Source organism: Arachis hypogaea, chromosome 4 (assembly GCF_003086295.3).
Source record: "Arachis hypogaea cultivar Tifrunner chromosome 4, arahy.Tifrunner.gnm2.J5K5, whole genome shotgun sequence".
NCBI lineage: Eukaryota > Viridiplantae > Streptophyta > Magnoliopsida > Fabales > Fabaceae > Arachis > Arachis hypogaea.
The window spans coordinates 2,019,182-2,024,765 of record NC_092039.1 but is presented as its reverse complement, the minus strand read 5'-3'; the positions used below and the strand labels follow the sequence as shown (position 1 = coordinate 2,024,765).

The 5,584-nt window shown below is 40.1% G+C and overlaps 1 long non-coding RNA gene across 2 annotated transcripts; it reads right to left on the bottom strand.

Moving 5' to 3' along the window:
• Positions 1-2,711: 2,711 nt before the first annotated feature.
• Positions 2,712-4,941, bottom strand: LOC140184376 (uncharacterized). Of its 2 annotated transcripts, none has more exons than XR_011880852.1 (4): positions 4,775-4,941; positions 4,629-4,683; positions 4,412-4,540; positions 2,712-2,980 (listed from the first exon to the last, which is right to left on the bottom strand). It is a non-coding gene; the product is annotated as an uncharacterized lncRNA (long non-coding RNA). The 2 variants fall into 2 exon arrangements; XR_011880853.1 differs by having other exon boundaries at positions 4,634-4,683.
• Between the last annotated feature and the right edge of the window lie 643 nt (positions 4,942-5,584).

Genomic DNA, 5,584 nt, shown 5'->3' with positions numbered 1-5,584 from the left:
CGTACAACTTTCTGTCTCTCAGAATTTGCAGCACAGTTCGCAAGTGATCAGTATGTTCCTCTTTAGTCTTAGAATAAACAAGAATGTCATCAATGAAGACAATAACAAACTTGTCCAGATACGGTCGGAAAATCCTGTTCATATAATCCATAAATACTGCCGGGGCATTAGTTAACCCAAAAGACATTACTGTATATTCATAATGACCATAACGCGTCCTGAAAGCAGTCTTCGGAATATCCTCATCTCTAACCCTTATCTGATGATATCCGGATCGCAGATCAATCTTAGAAAACACACCGGCTCCCTGTAACTGATCCATTAGATCATCGATTCTAGGCAACGGATATTTATTCTTCACAGTGATCTTATTCAATTGCCGATAATCGACACACAGCCGCATACTCCCATCCTTCTTCTTTACCAGTAACACTGGCGCTCCCCACGGAGAAACACTTGGTCGGATAAAATGCTTACCCAACAGATCTTCCAGCTGAGCCTTCAGTTCAGCCATTTCTAAAGGTGACATCCTATAAGGAGTAATTGAAATTGGACCGGATCCAGGTACCAACTCAATTGCAAATTCAACCTCTCGGTTAGGTGGGAATTCATTAATATCATCCGGAAACACATCTGGAAATTCACATACAACCGGAATTTGCTCTAAACTCTGATCATCACCTGATACTCCCGCAGTTAATAACATAATACCCTGACATTCAGTTCCAGAACATGTTACTATCATAGAATTTAAATAGTAACTATTCACCACAACCGGTGCTTCTGACCCTTCCGGCATAAACTGTACTGACTTCTCAGAACAATCAAGCAAAACATGATTCTTGGATAACCAATCCAATCCCAAAATGAGATCAAGACCAGTCATAGGCAAACAAATCAAATCATGCACAAATTCACGCTGTTGTACTCGAAAGGAAACTTGTGGACATCCTATCCTAGTCACCATAGCTTCATGAGTAGCATTATATACTTTCAAATCATAACCTAAAACCACCATTCTCAATCCTAATTCATGGGCCTTTTTAAATGCAATAAATGAATGACTTGCTCCTGAATCAAATAAAGCATTTAAGATTTTACCAGCCATTTCACAATTACCTCTAATCAGTGTCTCAGATCCCTCAGCACCTACGGTAGAAGTGGTGTATACTCTCCCCAGCTGCTGCACCCTACCAGTCTCATACTTCTTCTTCTCTGGGCAATTACTGGCTATATGCCCAGGCTGTCCACAGGAATAGCATACTCCAAGTCCTAGTCTGCACGGAACTCCAGGATGATACTTTCCGCACCTCTGACAATTCAAATCCTGCTGTGGCTGCTTCCCAAATCTTCTTCCCTGATTACCATTGGTATTCAGCCTTCTATAATTACCTTGACCCTGAGTCTGTTGCGGAATAGAACCTCCACGCTTGAAATTCCTACCTCTCGGAGCAAAGTTCCTTCCTGAAGGTCTCTGAAAAGGCACCCTCAAACTTCCTTTCTCTGCTGCCGCCTTCCTCACACAATCCTCAGCCACCCTACTCTTATTCACCAATTCAGAAAACACCCTGATCTCCATTGGGGCAACGAAGCTCAGAATATCACTCCGAAGACCTCCTTCATATTTAATACACTTCCATTCAGCAAAATCTTCAGGCGCACCTTGACAGATACGAGAAAAGCGACACAACTCCTCAAACTTACTAGTGTACTCAGCAACAGTCATCTGTCCTTGTTTTAACTGCATTAATTCAAGTTCCTTGGCATTTCTGACTGAATTAGGAAAGTATTTCTTATAGAACTCTGTCCGAAAAACCTCCCAAGGAATCGCAGCACCATCAGGCTGCAGGATACGTCGTGTCCCCTGCCACCAATACTGAGCTTCACCTTGCAACTGATAGGTTCCAAATTCAACCCATTGCTCTTCAGGAACCTGTTGTGCCTGTAACGCCCTTTCCATAGCCTGAATCCAATTATCTGCATCAGTGGGATTTGAGGTTCCCCTGAAGGTTGGAGGATGAACTTTTAGAAATGTAGCAAGTGTCATAGGACCATCCTCATCATTATTATTTCCATGATAGCCCTGATTTATCTGATTACCCAGTGTCTCAGCTGTCGCCTGCATAGCTGCAGCCATATTTCCCAGGGCAGCCATAAAATCTACTGGATCAGTCCCTATGGGGGCAGGAGTAACGGTGCCTGCCCTACCTCTACCTCGCCCGCGACCGCGTCCGCGAGTTGACATCTGGTCCCTATATACACCAAACAAGTGATATTAAGTTGATCAGTCTCAATATCGCCGGTCTAATGCTTTAGGTTCCAAATGCATGCTCACAAACGTTTATGCCATATATATCAGTCAGATATCCTAGTAGCACATAAACACATATACAGAGAATGCACAGAAGCACAATCAGTCCGTCTTTCAGGCTCTATAGGAACGAACTGCTCTGATACCATAATGTAACACCCTACCACGCTAAGCTTTACGCTTAAGCCGTAAAACAGAGGTGGTGTGGTATTACGACCTCTAAAATAAAATATATATTTATAATAGCAGAAGAATTATAATATGCTAGGAGCCGTGAAGAAAAGAGGAAACAAAATCGCTAAATAAAAGCGCAACGCTCAAGGAACGGGTTAACCTGCGTGCTAAGGAAACCATAACTATTAAACATATGATAACAGAAGTAGGAATAGAGTGCCAAAGATACAAAATAACGAGCTCCTGACTCAGCCTGCGAAGTCAAGACTGGCCGGAGAATATACACACATATATACATATATATACATATCCAAAACCCAAATGTACATAAACAAAATCCTGCCTCTCCATACACCTCTAGGAGGATAAAAAAGAATAAGTTATGTGGAGAGAAAACTAAGTACATATATATACATCATAGCATAACAAAAAAAACCCAGTAACCACTCCGCTTCAAGAGTCCAGACACCTAACGAGATGCCTCTCGACCTGCATCTGAAAAACAACAACATAGTATGGAATGAGAACCGGAGGTTCTCAGTATGGTAAAGGTGCCACACACATAATATATAAGGTCCTGGGAATGCCAGAGGCAATCCTAGAACGCCGACACTCAGATTATAGAGCTTAAAGTATTAAATAGAAGCCATAGAAGGTGGTTTTCTAAGAATATGTAAACCTGATTTAACTTAATCTTAAACCTAAATCTCATATTGCCATTCCTCCAAACCTCCATCTCCATCAGGATTTCACAGACAAACAAACAGATAAAGCAAGCACATGAAGGTTACAAGTACTGCAGGTAACAAATATACATTTAGCATGGCAGATACATTCAGGCACACCCAGTTAATGCACAAGCAAGTAGTTCAAATAGTATGCATATGATGCATGCCTGTCCTATGGCTGATGAGGCTCATCTGTCGGTTATCCAGCCAACCCGACAAGTCTGAATTGTCCTTAGACTGTCCCCCGACGTGCATCCCCAAGAGTCTATGCATAGCTTTATCTCAAATAATCAATATTGCTCAATGGGGGTAACATTCCCGGGAATTTATATAGTGCCCGGTCACACTTACGTCGTAGGGTCAACAGAGTATCGAGTTTTCTACCTGGTACACGTGGTGGCAAGCCACGGTACTTTATCCAGGGAATCTCGTATCTCAGATTATTCAAATTCATAAGCCATATAAATAATTCAATTATAATTCATCAACATTAACATCATTCTCAATCGCATTTCATTCATCATCATACATCAATCATATTCAATCCTTATCCTTCACTATCGCACCTCCCATTCCGTCCATCAATAGTTCCAATTCAAAACATAATTCATTCTTTTCTAAATGAATCAGACTTAAAACATGCTCATTTTCTTAATAACTCTAAATCAAACCATATACCCTTTGAATCTAAATCTTTTTAGATAATCATATAAACAAAATCTCTAATTTCTATAAAATTTCGGCAGCATCTCCTCTAAAACTCGGATTTTGCCACCCTTTTCGGGTCCAAACCTGCATTCTTTTCAATTCGACATACCCTTCCTTATCATCATAACAATCACCACAATAAATCTACCTCAGATCAACAATTAAACTCATACAATATTCGAATCCAACAACCAAAAATTCAATTAAGGATCATAGTTCACTAATCCTAGGCTTCTAACACAAGATACCTCAAATCAATAATTCACCAAATTATTAATTAATCAACAAGCACCAAACTAACCATGTTCATCAATAATAACATTCACCATCCAAAATTAATAACTAATTATCCAATAAACTTCAACCAAATATATTCATCGAAAAATTACTAAACATTAAACATACACCCGCATTCCAACTTATCCTATGGTCATCTAGCCTAAGTTTTCACAGAACATTATATATTAAATGCAAGAAACCTAAACCATACCTTAGCCGATTCCCAAGTATTATTCCAAGAAAATTTTCCTAAAAGAACACAGCCCTCAAAACCTCAACTAATCCGCTTCCTCCAAGTTCCAGTATTCACAATTTCAAGCTCCAATTATCTATTTTCAACCTAATACACATTCATAACACATATATACCCAATTTAATACTCAAAGCTCAAATTTAATGAAAATAAAATATAATTATCGTATCCTCACTTTACCCAAGCTTCACATAAGCAAGAGTGAACGTTTTCCTCAAGCTAATTGGATCCTAAAACATCAAAAATCAAAGAAATTCAACACCCTTTCTCAAAACTCAAAAATTGGGAGAAATGAGAGACTGAAGTGGAATATCAAGTTACCTATGAAATTGTTCCGGTAGAAATGTAGAGCTCAACGCAGTGAACGCGTGGCCACAAACGGTGCGGCGATCGGAGCTCAAACGAGGAAGTTACGGGAAATTGAATTCACCGTAAACGAATTCCTCTTCTTCTCTTCCCTGGGAGGCTGCTGCATCGTTGAGGGAAATGAAGAGAATAAGAGCCCGTGGCTCTTTTTAATTGTTGGACTAATTGGGCCCACAGCCCGGTTTAACCGGTTCGGCCCGGTTTAACCGGTTCGGTCCGTTCGGTCCAATCTTGGACCGTTTTCTTCGAAATTGGTGTCAAAATTCTCGTTTCGATGAGCTCTATCCTAATTTAATATAATATTCACATTTCTAATCTTCCTTATTAAAAAATTAATTTATTGACTAATTATCTACTAATTTAACCGGGGTTACATCCTACCCACCTAATAAAGAATTTTGCCCTCAAAATTCAAATCTAGTTACTTGAAAAGAGATGTGGATAGTCCTTTCGCATATCTGATTCGAGCTCCCAGGTATGTTCCTCGATACCAGCTCGACTCCAAGCCACTTTTACCAATGATACTTCCCTTCCTCGTAATCGTTTAACACTGGTGTCATCAATCCTCACCGGAATTACTGGGAGTGTTAGATCTTCTCTCACTTGGATTGGTTCTGGTTCTAGAACATGACTTGCGTCAGGGGTGTACTTCCTAAGCTGAGACACATGAAACACGTCATGCAAATTCGAAAGATATGGCGGTAAGGCAATTCTATAAGCCACTGGCCAATCCTCTTCAGAATTAGGTCTATAACGGGATCAGTA